This window comes from Desmodus rotundus, chromosome 5 (genome assembly GCF_022682495.2).
Source record: "Desmodus rotundus isolate HL8 chromosome 5, HLdesRot8A.1, whole genome shotgun sequence".
Lineage (NCBI taxonomy): Eukaryota > Metazoa > Chordata > Mammalia > Chiroptera > Phyllostomidae > Desmodus > Desmodus rotundus.
In genome coordinates this window covers 95,911,360-95,928,244 of record NC_071391.1, presented here as the reverse complement: position 1 = coordinate 95,928,244, position 16,885 = coordinate 95,911,360, and the positions used below count along the sequence as shown (strand labels likewise).

Here is a 16,885-nt window from a genome sequence, read left to right as displayed (position 1 = left end):
AAGTGGTAGGAACCCATACTGGTTGGGTTTGGTAATATGACCTCCCAGCTCTCTTCCCTTCTGCAGCACTCTTCTGACTGGGATGATTAGAAGATGCAAGGAGCTAGCAGTTTTAAGTCACTGCTTGAAAAGGACCTGTGGCCAGTTTATCAAAAAAGACTTTATATTAGCAAGATATTATCTTTATGTGTTAAGCTACTAAAAATGTAGGGTTTGTTTGTTATTGCAGCAGAACTTAGTATTTCCTTACAAATACAATGGATGAGATTGAGATTGCAACATGAGATTACTTATTGTAGAAAGATAAGAACCCTAGAGGACCCACCTCATAAATCACAGAAATATTTAAGATAGTAGCTTTTAACTCTGGATGCTCATTAAAATTATGTGATTTTTAAAAAAATTTACAAAGTTCAGATTCCTACTCAAAAAATTATAATTTAATTGGTCTGAAATGAACCCATGCATCAACATCATTATGTTGTCAAGGCTCCATAGCGATTACAATGTGCACTCATAATTGAGAATCACTGTTTTAGAAATGAGCTAAAGCAGAGAATACAGTGAAGTTTTAAAAAGGACAGGATGTTATGATTGGCAAAAAATCAGGAGACAGTGGCCCCTTAAAAACCAAATAAAAAGTCAGTTTCAGTGAGAATGGAATCATCATTAACAAAGTCAGAACAGAATTAAAAGCAATTCATTGCACTTGGTAATCAACAGGTTAGTTAACAAGAACAGTTTAAGTAGACTGATGAGGTTAGATATGTAGGTTGGAGACATCTGTGATAAAAAAAGTAGGTATTGCTCTTTATAGAACTTTGTGATTTCAAGAAAAAGTAGGATAAAGTGGATATCAATTATGAGGGCAAATTTTCTTATTTCTTGTTTCTTTAGTTCTATTTGCTTTTATAGATGGTTATGTGTACAGACTGCAACGTACAGTATAAGAATATGTTTGTATTTGTATATGCCCATACAACCACAACAGATAAATATAATAGAATATTTCCCATCAAACTAGCAGGTACCATAGTCTTCAGATCATTGTTATGAAGTAATTTTACCTGGTATTGGCTTCCATATAAAGAGAATTATAAAGTATATTTTTTCTCTGTGTTTTTTTCTTTCAACATAATGCATTTGGAATTCATCCATTTTGTAGTGTGCATCAATACTTACTGCTTTTGTTATGTGTAAAATTCCATTATATGACTATTTTGTAGTTTGTTTTCTCTAACCAACAATACCAATACTCCCTGCTTGGGCTCTATTTTATAGATACATATAAGTTATATATATAAACTCACCTTGTTTGCTTCCCCTCTTTTCAAGCTCATAGCTCTTCATTCATTGCAGTTCAGAACCTGTGAGATATTAATTTATAAATGTTGTCAGGTTTTTATAGTCATGTTGAGCTATTCCATTATGGGCAGAAGTGTAAGTCCTGTGGGTTTTTTCTTTTGTTTTGCTTTGTTTGGTGATTGAAAATACTAGAGAATCACTATTTATTAAAGGGGAAAACTGTGGAGGATAGGGGCTGAGATGTTTTAGAAACAGAGTGAACTCATTAATAGACTGTATTACAGAGAAACTGATGAAAGACATATGTTGTAGAATAGAGTAGCTGTATTTGGCTTTGATCACCCAAAAACCAACTTCCCCTCTTAAAACAGAAGAATATGCACATATTTAAATTTGGGGGTCCTGGCTTCTGTGGCTGACTAGACTAAGCACTGGCCTGCAAACCAAAGGTCACTAGTTCAATTCCCAGTCAAGACACATGCCTGGGTTGTGGGCCAGGTCCCCAGTGTGGGGCATGCAAGAGGCAACCACACATTGATGTTTCTCTCCCTCTGTTCCTCCTTCTCTTCCCCTCTCTCTAAAGACAAATAAATAAAATCTTTATAAATAAATAAATAAGTAAGTTTGAGGGAAGATATTGATCCTCCCAAATAGCCTTTTTTTTTTAGTGGTTTTTTTTTTTTAAATATATGTGCCCAGACCATATGCTGAGGTTCAGTCCAATGCTCCAACAAGCAATGACTGTGTAAGGGCCACCCTGGCTATAGAAAAAGAAATGAGGAGACTTCTGTTCAAGATGGCGGCATAGGTAAACATGGTACTCACCTCCTTGCACAACCAACAAAAATATTAATTAAACTCTAGAACAACCATCACTCAGAGCCCCCAGAAATCTAGCTGAATATAAGTCCTACAACTATGAAATTAAGAAACCACATCAAGACTGGAAAGTGGTGAAGATGTGGAACAGGCTGGTCCCACACCTATATGTGACGGATAAAAATCAGGTGGGATAACTCAGTACCAAGGGACTCCAGCCCTGAATCATGCTCCCTAGCCCGGGATTTCAGTGCCAGGGAGAAAAGTCCTCATAACTTCTGGGCATATAATCCATGAAGCTTAAAGCTATGGAAGACAGAAACTTCTGGAGTCCCAGGCAGTTTCTCATAAAGGGCCCATACACAGACTTATTTGGACTCATTTGGACACATTCCCTCTGAACTCTAGTGCTGAGGCTGCAGATGGAAAGGTGCCAGAGACTTAGGGACAGGAACTGAATTGTCTGGCATCAGGGTGAGAGCTGAAGGGTCAGCTTTCTCCTAGACAGAAATGCTGGCAGAGGCCATGGTTCCTTCATTGAGTCCTCCCCTTAAAAAGCCAGTAGGCAGGCACCTTATCAGAGACACCATCAACCTGGCTCTCACTGTTTGCCTCACCCTGGTGATTCCCTGAGGCCCAATTGCATCCAAATCTTGGGCCAACCCAAGTTGTTTCCAGTGGCTTTTCCATACAAATGGCTTATCTTGTTCCATGCTTCAGGTTTTCTTAAATTCTCTCAAACAAGTAGCATCTGCCCTCAGCAAGCCCACTACATCTCATTAAGTGGCCCTAGGCCTATCACTTGCAGCTGCTGATCTTGATTCATAGCTTGGCCTTACCTGGGTACCTCCAAGCCTATCACAAGTAGTAACCACCTGAGGATTGCTTTGTAGCTTGTGTTATTTGGTCCTAGGCAGAAAATGGGTAGGGGCTGACCTTGGCCCCATACCTACTGGGAGGGTCCAGATAATCTTATCCAGTGGACAGCTTCAGAATACATTGGAGTACCACTGCCCAACCACCTCTTTAAGTGACACACTGAAGAAGCAGACTCAGCAGGCACCAGAGCCCTACTGAACTAAGTTCTCTATGGAATGGTCCCCTGCATAGATGATCCTTCACAGTGATTGAAGATTGGTGGTCAGTAGTAAAAGCTAGTTCTTGCAGCTGGTCAGCTTGGGTAAATCCCTTTCATTGACATGCCAACAGCAACCAAGTCTCACCTACAAGAAGAAAGTGTACACAGCCCACACATGGGCACATCTTGAGTACCCATCTTGGGTGACAGAGGAGGCTGTGCCTCTGGACCCACCAAAACACCTACTACATTAGGCCATTCTCCCAAGCATGGGACATGTTTCAGCTCTACCTAGTGCACAGAAACAAACACAGGGAGGCTGAAAAATGATGAGACAAAGAAACATGGCCCAAATGAAAGAACAGAACAAAATTCCAGAAAAAGAAGTAAACAAAATGTTTACAAGCAATCTTCTAGATTTAGACTTCAAGGCATGGTTATAAGGAAGCTCAATGAATTAGTGAAAACCTCAACGGCATAGAAAAGTACCAGACAGAAATGAAAGATACACTAATTAAAATCAAGACCAATTTACAGGGAATCAACAGTCAAGTGGATGAATCAAATCAGCAATTCAGAATATAAGGAAGCAAAAAACAACCAATCCAAACAGCAAGAAGAAAAAATAATCCAAAATGAAGATAATATAAAGAGCCTCAGGGACAACTTCAAGTGTACCAACACTTGCATCATGGGGGCAGAGGCAAAAGGAGAAGAGAGACAGCAAGAAATTGGAAATTAGTTTGAAAAAATAATGACAGAATACTTCCCTAACTTTGTGAAGGAAATAGACATACAAGTTCAGGAAGTGTAGAGAGTCCTAAACACGATAAACCCAAAGAGGCCCACACAGAGGCACATTATAACTAAAATGCCAAAGGTTAAAAACAAATAAAGAATCTTAAAAACCACAAGAGAAAAGCAGTTAGTTGCCTACAAGAGAGCTCCCATAAGACTTGCGCTGATTTCACAGAAGAAACTTTTCAGTCCTGAGTGAATGGCAAGATATATTTAAAGTGATGAAAAGCAAGGACATATAACCAAGATTACTCTAACCAGCAAAGCTATTGTTTAAAATTAAAGGACAAAGAGCTTTCCAGACAAGAAAAAGCTAAAGGAGTTCATGACCACCAAACCGGTACTATATGAAATTTAGAGGCTCTTCTTTAAGAAGGAGAAGAATATAAAAAAATGAACAGTAAAGTGGAAATAAATGCATATCTATCAACAATTGAACCTAAAAAAACAAAATAAATGAACAAGCAAACCAGAAACAGAATCATAGATATAGAGAATGTTTTGAGAGCTGCCAGATGGGAGGGTAGCTGGTGGGTGGACAAAAAATGTGGAGAAATTAAGTACAAATTTGTTGTTACTGAATAGTCGTGAGGGTATAAAGTACAGCATAGGGAATATATCATTAATAGTCTACTAACTATATATGGTGTCAGATAGGTACAAGATTTAGCAGGATGATTACTTATTAAGTTATGTAATGTCTAATCACTGAGATGTACACCTGAAACTAATATAAAAATGTATGTCAACTAAAAGTGATTTTAAAAAAGAAAAGAAAAGGAAATGGGGCTTAGTGAATGAATGCAGAGTCACAATGAGAAGTCCACTGATGTTGGAATTAAGACATTTGTGATAATAATGTGATCAGCTTCTTTATGCTTTTGTCTACATTCATAGGTAGTGTATTAGTTTGTCATAACTACCATAACAAAGTACTACAAACTGGGTGACTTAAACAACACAATTATTTTCTTACAAAAAATCAAGATGCCAGCATTTTTGTTCCTTCTGAGGATTATGAAGGAAGGATCTTTTCTTTGCCACTCTTCTGGGCTTGTGAATGAATGTCTTCTTCCTTTGTCTCTACACATTGCCTTCCTTTTATGTGTATATGTGTTTGTGTCAACATTTCTCTTTTTTAAAAAATACCAGATACTTTGAATTAGAGATGATTGTAATACTTCAATTTTACCTCACTTGATTATCTCTGTAAGGACCCTATCTTCAAATAAGGTCACATTCTGAGCTCTTGAGGGTTAAAACTTAGTTTTAAAGTTAACAAAAAAACAATAACTTAGGAATTTGGGGGAATGTGATTCAATCCACAACACTTAGCAAAAGGATTTTAAGTCATTTTTATACATTACCACAGTGTAAATAATTAATCTGGAGCAAAATAAAATATAACTATGAAATTTATATAGATCTTAGATAAACTTAGCACATGTAATAATTATCCTGAGGTCAGTGGAGTACCAAGCAGAAGTGACAGAAACAAGAGAGTGTGTGATGGTAGTGATCCACCCAAGATGCAAGAAATAAGGGGTTACATTTTCTATAATGATTAGTATCAATAACATAACAAACTGAAAGGCATATGTTGATCTCAGATATAACAATTTGTTAAGTTTTAATAACATATGTCAGCTTCAGATTTGCATACTTTTGAGTTCTTTTCTTTAAAATTGTTTCCATTAGTTTACATTCAATATTATTTTGTTTTAGTTTCAGCTGTACAGCATTGTGATTAGACAATCATATACTGTAAAAAGTGTTCCCCTTGATATTTTCAGTATCAATCTGGCACCATACATAGTTATTACAATATTATTGACTATATTTTCAATGCTGTACTTTACATCCCCATGACTATTTTGTAACTACCAATCTGTACTTCTCAATATCTTCACATTTTTCATCCAATTCCCCATCTCTCCTTGCCTTCGGCAACCATTAGTCTGTTCTCTGTATCTAGAAGCCTGTTTCTTTTTTGCTTGTTCATTTATATTGTTCTTTAGATTTCACATATATGTGAAATTATTTATGGTTTGTTTTCCTCTGACTTGTTTCACTGATCAGACTTGCATGCTTTTATTTCTTATCTTTGATGAGTATAATATTGTTCATTACCATGAACTTGGAGAATTCATAGTTAACACAGTTCTAGTTCTACCTTACAGAACTAGAGAGTTCATTTATTACATTTATTTTAAGAATATGGGTGTAATACCTTGGTGGTTTTTTAAAAATATTTATTTATTTTTAGACAGAAGGGAAGGGAGAGAGAAAGAGAGGAAGAGAAACATCAATTTGTGGTTGCCTCTTATGAGCCCCCTACTGGGGACCTGGCCTGCAACTCAGGCATGTACCCTGACTGGGAATTGAACTGAAGACCCTTTGGTTTGCAAGCCAGTGCTCAATCCACTGACCTACCAGCCAGGGCATAGCTTGGTGTCATTCAAACTCATTTTGGATACAGTTCTTGTCTTTAATCCCTTTGGCCCTGCATATCTCTGCATTTAACAGTAGGCTTTAAATAATCAAAAGTGTAAGAGTATAATACTTATATAATAGAAATCAGATCAATTCCATCCTAAAATTCTCTTTGAGATTTTATTTGTGTTTAAAATATAAAGCAGAATGAGAAATGCAAGTTTAATATTTTTGTTTGGTATGTGCAAATTTTAGTTTGTGCGCAATTATGAAATGTGAGTATCTTTAAATTTAAAATTTCTCATTTTTAAATATTAATATTTGGTTTTAAAGCTAAAGAAAGCAAGAGCAAATAATAATTTTTGTTCATTATTACTGATTTTATTTCATGGTGGAATGGGTGTTAGTAATGTGACCCACTCCAGCTGTTAAGTATACTAAGAACATCACTGCTTGAGATTCTAAAAGACTACTAGAGATGGGTCAAAATTTATATCTGGCCCTGGCTGGTGTGGCTCAGTGGATTGAGTGCTGGCTGGTGTGGCTCAGTGGATTGAGTGCTGGCCTGTGAACCAAAGAGTCACCAGTTCAATTCCCAGTCAGGGCACATGCCTGGGATGAGGGCCAGGTCCCCAGTTGGAGGCTTGTGAGATGCAACCACACATTGATGTTTCTCTTTCCCTCCCTTTCTCTAAAAATGAATACATAAATAAATAAAATATTTTTTAAAATTATATCTGAACTTCTTAGAATTCACCTCAAAATAGAATTAGTAAATATTCTAGCATGCTGTTGGGGGAAAATAAAGTTGCTAAAGTGCATTGCTTTTCCTGGTGATGTAATCTAATAAAGTCTCATCGTGAATCACTGTAAAAGTTGTCCTAGTGAGATAGTGGATAGATGACAAACTTCTCATAAGAAATTGGATAACAAATGTCATGGGTCTGTTTTTGTTAATGCCTTCAGAAAGGGCAGGTGGCATGAAAACTTAAAAAAAGTATTATTTTGAATCACAAAAAGGAAATAATCTAGGTAGAGATAACTTATTCCTGAGCCAATGGAAAAATTGTTAATCCAAAATGTCATATTGAAAATTTAAATGATCTTTAGAATTAATTATATGCAGTCAAATAAGCTTGAAAAAGGGTGTTGTCTGTCACTATCTTTATTCCTTAGAGATTTACAAAGCACATTAGCATGTTGGAAGCTCATGGATCTTATTGGAATTTAGGTGGGTGTTTTCCATATTTATTTTGAAATAATCTCTACTTTTTTTCTAAAGTAGCATCCCTCAGAACTCGTATTCCTTAGAAAACAATTTGCAATTAAAGGTATGTCATATTCTTCAAGAATTGTGCTATGATGCTCTTCTCAGTCTTTGTAAAGATAGGCAGAGAGTCTCTGATAACAATTACAGCAATAAGGACTAAAATTCCACAGATCTGCACAATTAGACATGTCTGCAGTGGTGCCAGTTTGCAAAAAGGTCAAAGTTGCCATTACCAATAGTGTTACATTGTCCTCAAATTTTTTAGTAACATCAAATTTCTCCAAGAAAACGTTCATACTCCTTTTGAAGGTAGACATGTTCCTGCAATCAGAAGGTAATACTCAGTAAGAAGTTCCTCTTTTTCCCTTTGTTTAGAAAAGCTTTTCTGTGATGATGATTTACTATTTCGATAAAGAAAATTTCTGGACTCTGGAAGATGGTGGCGAGATAGGTGGGAGCTGAGTCCACTTTCCCCTGCACATGGGTAAAACACCTAGCAGATCTACTGAGGAACAGGGCAAACAGCCAACGGCATTTATGAAGATAGGAGACCAAAAAGTATAGAGGACACCAAAAAAAAAAAAAAAAACAGACAGTAAGGGGATTGCTTAAATACAAAAAGGTCCCTGAGACCAGCGCAGGGACCAGGGCAACTGCAGACCCCGGCCCACGCCTGCTGGGCCTGCCACAGGACTCCTGGGAGAGAGCTAGGTTAACAGCTCCCTCCCCTGCCAAACAAGGCTTGAGCAACACCATGAGAGACCTGGTTGCTTGAAGTTGTAGGGAGGAGAATAAGGACAAAGTGATAAACACACGAGACCTGGGTGCTGCCTGGGGAGAGTTCAGAGTGGGGCTGTGTGGGACCCTGACCTGCACAGTTCACAGTCCAGCTGGAAAGGTGGGCTGTGTGATAGGACAGGCCCTTCCTTATACAGAAGGAGGCACAGGATTGAGCAGGAGGATTCCCCCTGCACACACAAAAAAGACCCTTGGGAGCACTTTGGGGAATTCCCTGCAGCAAAGCTCCAGTCTCCTCTCCACCCTGCCACCTGCCCATCCAGGCAGTGTGCACATTGATTGGGAAGTGTACAGACCTCATCTTGGAGGGAACTGAGACCACAAGCACTACCTGGGGAGTGTATGCAGAGACCTGGTAGTGTGCACACTGACCTGGGACTGTGTGCACTGACCAGGGAGTGTCCACACCTCATCTAAGAAGGAACTGAGACCACAGGCACCAGGGAGAGTGCAAATCAAGGAAAGCTCCGGGCACACACCCATAGCCCAGAGGAGGCCTACCATAAAAAAGAGTAGGTAGAAGCCAGGAACACTAGGATACCTCCTGGAAGAGGAAACCCACCAAGAAAGGAAATACCAACAGATAAGAACAGAAGAAGGTGAAGGAGGGAGTGGAAGTCACACTAAGTCAACCCAGGAACTATCTGAAAATACAAATAAATAGTGAAGAAATTACTAACAAACAACTGAACAAGAGCAAGAGAAAAGCCTCAAAACAATGTACACATGGAAGAACCACCTCCAACACAACCTGCCCACACCTGCACAACAGAAAACAAGAGGTGGGGGACAGACTTACCCTCAGACAACCAGCTGGTTTGGAAAGGCCCACCAAAGAAAGACCCAACAAGAACCAAAAACCAAAGACATACACAGAGCCAACAGAAACCACGGCCCAAGATCAGTAAGATCGGGAGATCAAGGAGACTGTACGACTGAATCTCTCAGGTATTCTACCACAGAAGTTTGCACCATAAACCCAGAGGGTCAGAAAAGAGCAACTTAAGAAGCAGAGGCTAACAGCAAGAGTCTCAAAAACAATAGGAAGACAAAGAAACAAGCCCCAAATGAAAGGAAAGGAGGAATTCTCAGAAACAATGCTAAATGAAAAAGAGGCAAGTCAACATTCAGATATTGAGATCAAAGAATTGGTTATAAGGAAGTTTAATGAGCTCACACAGAATTACCAAAAACTACAGGGAAACTTCAATGAACTCACTGCAAACTATATCAACATGAAAAAGGAAATGGAATCTATCAACAAGGGCCAAGAGGAAATGAAGAATACAATTTCTAAACTGAAGAACACAGTAGAAGGAATCAAAAGCAGGCTGGATGAGGCTGAGGATCGGATCAGCAAACTGGAGGACAAGGTAGAAAAAAAACTCCCACAATGAGCAAGAAAAGGAAAAGAGGCTCAGAAAGAATGGAGAGGGGTTAAGGGAAATACAGGACACCAGGAAACAAAATAATATCTGTATAATAGGGATACCAGAAGGAGAAGAGGAAGAACAAGGGACAGAAAACCTGTTTGAAAAAGTAATGATGGAAAACTTCCCTAAATTGATGAGAGAAAAAGTCACACAAATCCAGGAAACACAGAGAGTCCCAAGCAAGAGGAACCCAAAGAAGCACACTGAAAGACACATCATAATTAAAATGGCAAAATTCCAAGAAAAAGAAAGAATCTTAAATGCAGCAAGGGAGAAACAGGAAGAAACATACAAGGTGGACCCGATAAGGTTATCAGATGACTTCTCAAAGGAAACGCTCCAAGCCTTAAGGGAAAGGCAAAAATTATTCCTGGTAATGAGAACGAAAGGCCTGGAAACAAGACTACTTTACCCAGCAAGGCTCTCAATCAAGATAGAAGGACAAATAAGGAGTTTTCCAGACGAAAGAAGTCTAAAAGAACACACCTCCACCAAAACAGCTCTGCAAGAGATGCTAAATGGACTGCTTTAAAGAAAGAAAGGAAAAGAGGGAGAAAGAGAGGAACACAGGTACAAAATAACAGCAATGAATAAGTATCTATCAATAATAACCTTAAATGTAAATAGGCTAAATGCTCCAATCAAAAGACATAAAATAGCTGAATGGTAAGAAAGCATGACCGACACATATGCTGCTACAAGAGACCCATCTCAGGACAGAAGACCTACACAGCATGCAAGTGAAGGGTTGGAAACAAATTTTCCAAGCAAATGGACAGGAAAAGAAGAAAGAAGAAGAAAGAAGAAGAAGAAAGAAGAAGAAGAAGAAGGAAGAAGAAGAAGAAGAAGAAGAAGAAGAAGAAGAAGAAGAAGAAGAAGAAGAAGAAGAAGAAGAAGAAGAAGAAGAAGAAGAAGGAGGGGGAGGGGGAGGAGGAGGGGGAGGGGGAGGGGGAGGGGGAGGGGGAGGGGGAGGGGAGGGGGAGGGGAGGGGGAGGGGAGGGGGAGGGGAGGGGGAGGGGAGGGGAGGGGGAGGGGAGGGGGAGGGGGAGGGGGAGGGGGAGGGGGAGAAGGAGAAGGAAGAAAAAATACTCATATCAGACAAAATATACTTCAAGAAAAGGGCAATAAAGAGAGACCCAGAAGGTAACTACATATTACTCAAAGGAAGAATCCACCAAGAAGACATAAACATTGTAAATATATATGCATCCAACATAGGAGCACCCAAATATATAAAGAAAATCTTGGAGGACTTCAAGAAAAATATTAACAGCAACACAATTATAGTAGGGGACTTTAACAGCCCACTGTCAAAGATGGACAGATCTTCCAAACAAAATATCAACAAAAATATTGTGGCATTGAACAATACCCTAGATGAAATGGACTTAACTGATCTATAGAGAGCCTTTCATCCCAGAGAATTCAAATACACATTCTTTTCTTTTCTTTTTTTTTTTTAATTTATTTATTGTTATTTAATTACAGTTGTATGCCTTTTCCCCCATCCCTTCACCCCACCCCAGGTGAACCCACTTCCCTCCCCCCTCTCCACCCTCCCCCTTGGATTTGTTCATGTGTCCTTTATAGTAGTTCCTGTAATCCCCTCTACCCACTGTCCCCGCCCCCACCCCCCCACCCCTGCCCTTGCTATTGTTACATTGTTCTTAACTTCAATGTCTCTGGTTATATTTTGTTTGCTTTTTCCTTCTATTGCTTATGTTCCAGTTAAAGGTGAGATCATATGGTATTTGTCCATCTTTGAAAACTTTCCATGTGCATTTGAAAAGAATGTGTATACAGGCTCATATACACATTCTTTTCAAATGCACATGGAAAGTTTTCAAAGATAGACCACATGATAGGACACAAAACAAGCCTCAACAAGTTCAAGAAATTTGAAATCATATCAAGCATTTTCTCTGACCACAAGGGACTGAAGCTACAAACAACCCTCAAGGAAAAGAGCCCAAAACACTCAAAAACATAGAGATTGAATAGCATGCTATTAAACAACAAATGGGTGAAGAATAAGATTAGGGAAAAAATTGAAAACTTTGTGGAAACAAATGAAAATGAACTCACAACAACCCAAAACCTATGGGACACAGCAAAGGCAGTCCTGAGGGGGAAGTTCATAGTGATACAGTACTACCTAAAAACAATAGAAACATTTCAAATAAACAACCTAACCCTACCCCTACAAGAACTCGAGGAACAGGAGCAAAGACAGCCCAGAGCAAGTAGAATGAAGGAAATAACCAAGATCAGAGCAGAATTAAATGACATAGAGACTAAAAGCACAATTTTAAGGATCAATGAATCCAGGAGCTGGTTCTTTGAAAAGATAAACAAAATCGACAAGCCCTTAAGCAGTCTCATCAAGAAAAAAAGAGAGGACCCAAATAAACACAATCAGAAATGAAAGAGGAGAGACTACAATGGATACCTCTGAAATACAAAGGATTATAAGAAACTATTACAAAGAACTATATATGAAGAAATGTAAAACCTCAATGAAATGGACAAATATCTAGAAAAAAATATAACCTTCCAAAACTGACTGAAGAAGAAGCAGAAAGCCTGAACAGACCAATAACACTTGATGAAATTGATACCGTAATCAAAAACTTCTGACACCCAAAAGCTCTGGACCAGATGGTTTCACATGGGAATTCTACAGAGCAATTAAGGAAGAGCTAACCCCCATCCTCCACAGTTTTTTTTTAAAAATTCAAGAAGATGGTAGACTCCCAAACTCATTTTATGAAGCCAACATCATCCTAATCCCAAAACCAGATAAAGACAAAACGAAGAAAGAGAACTTCAGGCCAATATCGCTGATGAACATAGATGCTAAAATCCTCAACAAAATACTGGCAAATGACATCCAGCAATACATTAAAAAGATCATACACCATGATCAAGTAGGATTCATCCCTGGGATGTAAGGATGGTACAATTAATAATACACCCCATAATAAAAAGCAAAGACAAAAACCACACGATCATATCAATAGATGCGGAAAAAGCATTTGATAAGATACAGCACCGATTTCTGATAAAAACACTCAGCAAAGTGGGAATAGAGGGAGCATTCCTCAACATCATAAAGGTCATATATGAGAGACCTACAGCCAACATCATACTCAATGGGTAAAAACTTACAGCTTTCCCACTAAGATCAGGAACAAGACAAGGATGCCCTCTCTCACCACTCCTATTCAACATAGTATTGGAAGTCCTAGCCACAGCAATCAGACAAGAAAAAGAAATAAAAGGCATCCAAATTGGAAAGGAGGAAACGAAACTGTCACTGTTTGCAGATGACATGATAGTGTACTTGGAAAATCCTATAGACTCCACCAAAAATGTATTCAACCTAATAAATGAATTTGGCAAAACAGTGGTGTACTAAGTCAATACACAGAAATCAAAGGCATTCCTGTACACCAACAATCATACATCTGAAACAGAAATCAGGGAAAAAATCCTATTTGATACAGCAACAAGAAAAATCAAGTACCTAGGAATGAACCTAACCAAGGAGGTAAAAGACCTGTACTCAGAAAACTACACAACACTGAAGAAAGAAATTAAGGAAGATACAAACAAATGGAAGCATGTACCATGCTCAGGGACTGGAAGAATGAACATCATCAAAATGGCCATACTACCCAAAGTGATTTATAAATTCAATGCAATCCCTATTAAAGTTCCCATGACATATTTCACAGAGAGAGAACAAACATTTCAGAAATTTATATGGAACCATAAATGACCCCGAATAGCTGCAGCAATATTGAGAAAGAAGAACAAGGCAGGAGGGATCACAATACCTGATATCAAACTGTATTACAAGGCCACTGTAATCAAAACAGCCTGGTACTGGCATAAAAACAGGCACATAGACCAATGGAACAGAACAGAGAGCCCAGAAATAAATTTAAGTCTTTACGGTCAATTAATATTTGACAAAGGAGGCAGGAGCATAAAATGGAGCAAAACTAGCCTCTTCAACAAATGGTGTTGGGAGATCTGGACAACTACATGCAAAATAATGAAACTGGAGCACCAACTTACACTGTGCACAAAAATAAATTCAAGGTGGATAAATACTGGTGGACTGGATTGAGAATGTTTTTTATTTTTGCAACTCTTGATTTTTTTTGTTAACTTTACATGTGATTTTTTTCTGATCAATAACAGTTAGTCATAAAATTCTCAGATATATTTTAAATAGCCATAATTTTTCTAAATTACTTCACTCATTACTTCAATAATAATTCACTTGATCATAATATATATACATTTTGTCAATTTGTAATTATGTCCATCTGGCCTGTTTCAAATGTCCCTTTATCTCAAGCCCAAGGAGCTGTCTTCCAGGAACAAAAAATACTTATTCATTCTTTTGTTTACTGTCTTGTTTGATATATAAGGTCTGTCCTGAAGGTATCCAGCCATGTAATATGAAAAATAGGGGCATTTATTGAAGAAGATACAAGAAGTATTGTAAGTAGGACAGTGATACCTTAATCCCCTTCAAAGTAAGCAACGTGGAACCTCACATAGTTGCCAACCTCTGCCCTGTATTTCCTTGAATCTCATTGACAGATTGAAATCTCTTCCCTTTCAAAGGTGATTTTAATTTTGGGAAAAGCCAGAAGTCGCTGCGTGCCAAACCCAGGCTGAAGGAGGGGCTGAGTCACCTGGATTATTTGATGTTTTGCCAAAATCTCTGTATGAGCTACAGTCTTCTGAATCATCCAAATAGTTTCTACAGAGGAATGTTCAAGCTTAACTCAAAATTTGATGCAGATTCATTGTTATGCTTGCCCAAATGTTTTGAATGCTATAACCACACAGTACACATGCTCACTCAGCAGCGTCTACAGCCCCCAATGACTAGTGAAGTGAAATCATCACTTTTCACATATATGCATTCCAGTCCATTCTTCTTGTCTGTCAAGTTACATTGATGTCACACAAACTGTTCTCATTATATTAACAATGGCTGGACTTTTTCTGGACAGACCTCATAAACTGAAACCAGAACAACTTACAATCATTTGCACTTCCATTTCTCTTCTTAGCAAATGCAGTGAATCACAGAAGTTAACATGGGATTCTGACATGGTCTTCTGTTACTCTCATAGAAGTAAAGAATGGAAACCAGGGAGTCCTGATGTCATAGGTTTGCATGATACGGTGGGGCAGGATGGAATGAGGTATCATTGTCGATTTTTCTGGCCTCTGCCTATCTCCAATACCCTTCTGCATTCCTGAAGATCTCCCACTCCTTCCCTTCCTGTCCCTTAAAGTAGCTCATTAAGTTGTAATCTTATTCCTGATTTGTCTGCTCTTTCATATAAACCAGCTCCTATCAAACCACTTTATATTAGAACACTGGAACTGTTCATTATGACTCCAAAAAAGCTCATTCTTTGAAGAAGGCAGAATTGACAACATGTATGAATTCCTCACAAATATTGTGGTGACCTTTGACCTTCTAAGACTTGCTTAACAATCTCATGAAATTATGATGTCATAGGCAAACTCAGTTTTATTTTGATAATTAAATGTGATATTTGTAGAGCAACTAGTATTGAAAAGCTACTTTATAATCTTGGTTATTTCCTCCTTTTTCAAGAAACAACTTTTTTGTAAAGAAAATAAGAAAATGTGTCATAAATAGAAAAAAATTGGTAGGATTGAAGCTTGAAAGTGATCATAGTTCTCTAGCTGCATTGTTTCAGTTGATTCCGTATGTACTGAACAGACCACAGCTTGTTCACCCTATCTCTCTACCTCACTAACTTGCCTTTGCAATCCATTCACCTTTCCTCTCTATAGGATAAACAATCCTTCATTGCTCTACGTGTATTACCTTCAGGCTTGAAAGTTACAATTTTGTCATTGACACCTAATTTAAAACATATCTTCATCCCTTTTCGGCCTTTTGGCTAAGATCAAGTGTAGTATCTGTTCTTATCAGTTTAAAATATAACCTCAGACTGACTTTCAAGATTCTGTGTGCTCATTAATGTAGGTGTCATTCTCACTGCTTCCCTGTAAGTCCTTCAAGTTCTCACTGAACTGCACTACTCACCATTCTCTGAACTTGGCCACTATGTCTAACTCTGCTTTGACCAGGTCTTGCCCACTGGAGGTGATGTCATCACTGTTTCAGCACCACTCAAGGAAAACCTACATGCTCTTAGGGCCTGGACTTTGTCAGATTTATAAAGTCTATCTCGATCAGGTTCAGTGATTCTTCCTAGTTTTGAATTGAGAAGTTTGTTAATGTTATGTAGGCCATCTCACTTCACACTAAGGATAAAATAACTAATGTTCAGATCTTTAAAGATTCTAACACTTTATATCTCTCCTAAATCCTATAGAATCTTTAGAAAACCCACTAAGTATACCAAAGACACTTGTGCATATTGTTTAGTTCCTGTTATGGACTGAGTTGAGTCGCACCAAAATTCAGATATTGAAATCCTAGCCCCCAGTGACTATATTTGGAGATAAGGTTTTTAAAGTGATAATGAAGGTTAAATGAAGTCATAAGGGTGGGGCCCTAGTCCAATAGGATAGTTATCCTTATAAGAAAGGGAAGACACACAGGAGTGTGCACACACAGAGAAAGATCTATGTGAGGACATAGCAAGAAGGTGGCTGTCTGCAAGCCAAGGAGAGAGGCCTCAGGAGAAACTAACTTTTCTAATATCTTGATTTTAGACTTCCATCCTGAAGAACTGCAAAAAAAGAAACTTTTGTTTTTCAATACTCTTCGTTTCTGTGGTATATTGTTATTATTGCCCTAACAAAATAATCCCCTATAAAATTAAAACTTCTTACTAATACTATATTTGAATCTCCCAGAGTTATAGGAATTTGGTTTAATAAATATTTATAGAATGACAAAATTTAATTATTGATGAC

General features: G+C 38.1%; 1 non-coding gene across 1 annotated transcript; it reads left to right on the top strand.

The window, feature by feature from the left end:
* The first annotated feature begins 15,880 nt into the window (after positions 1 to 15,880).
* Positions 15,881 to 16,067, top strand: LOC112315244 (U2 spliceosomal RNA). The gene has a single exon (XR_002975876.1). It is a non-coding gene; the product is annotated as a U2 spliceosomal RNA (small nuclear RNA).
* Positions 16,068 to 16,885: the final 818 nt, after the last annotated feature.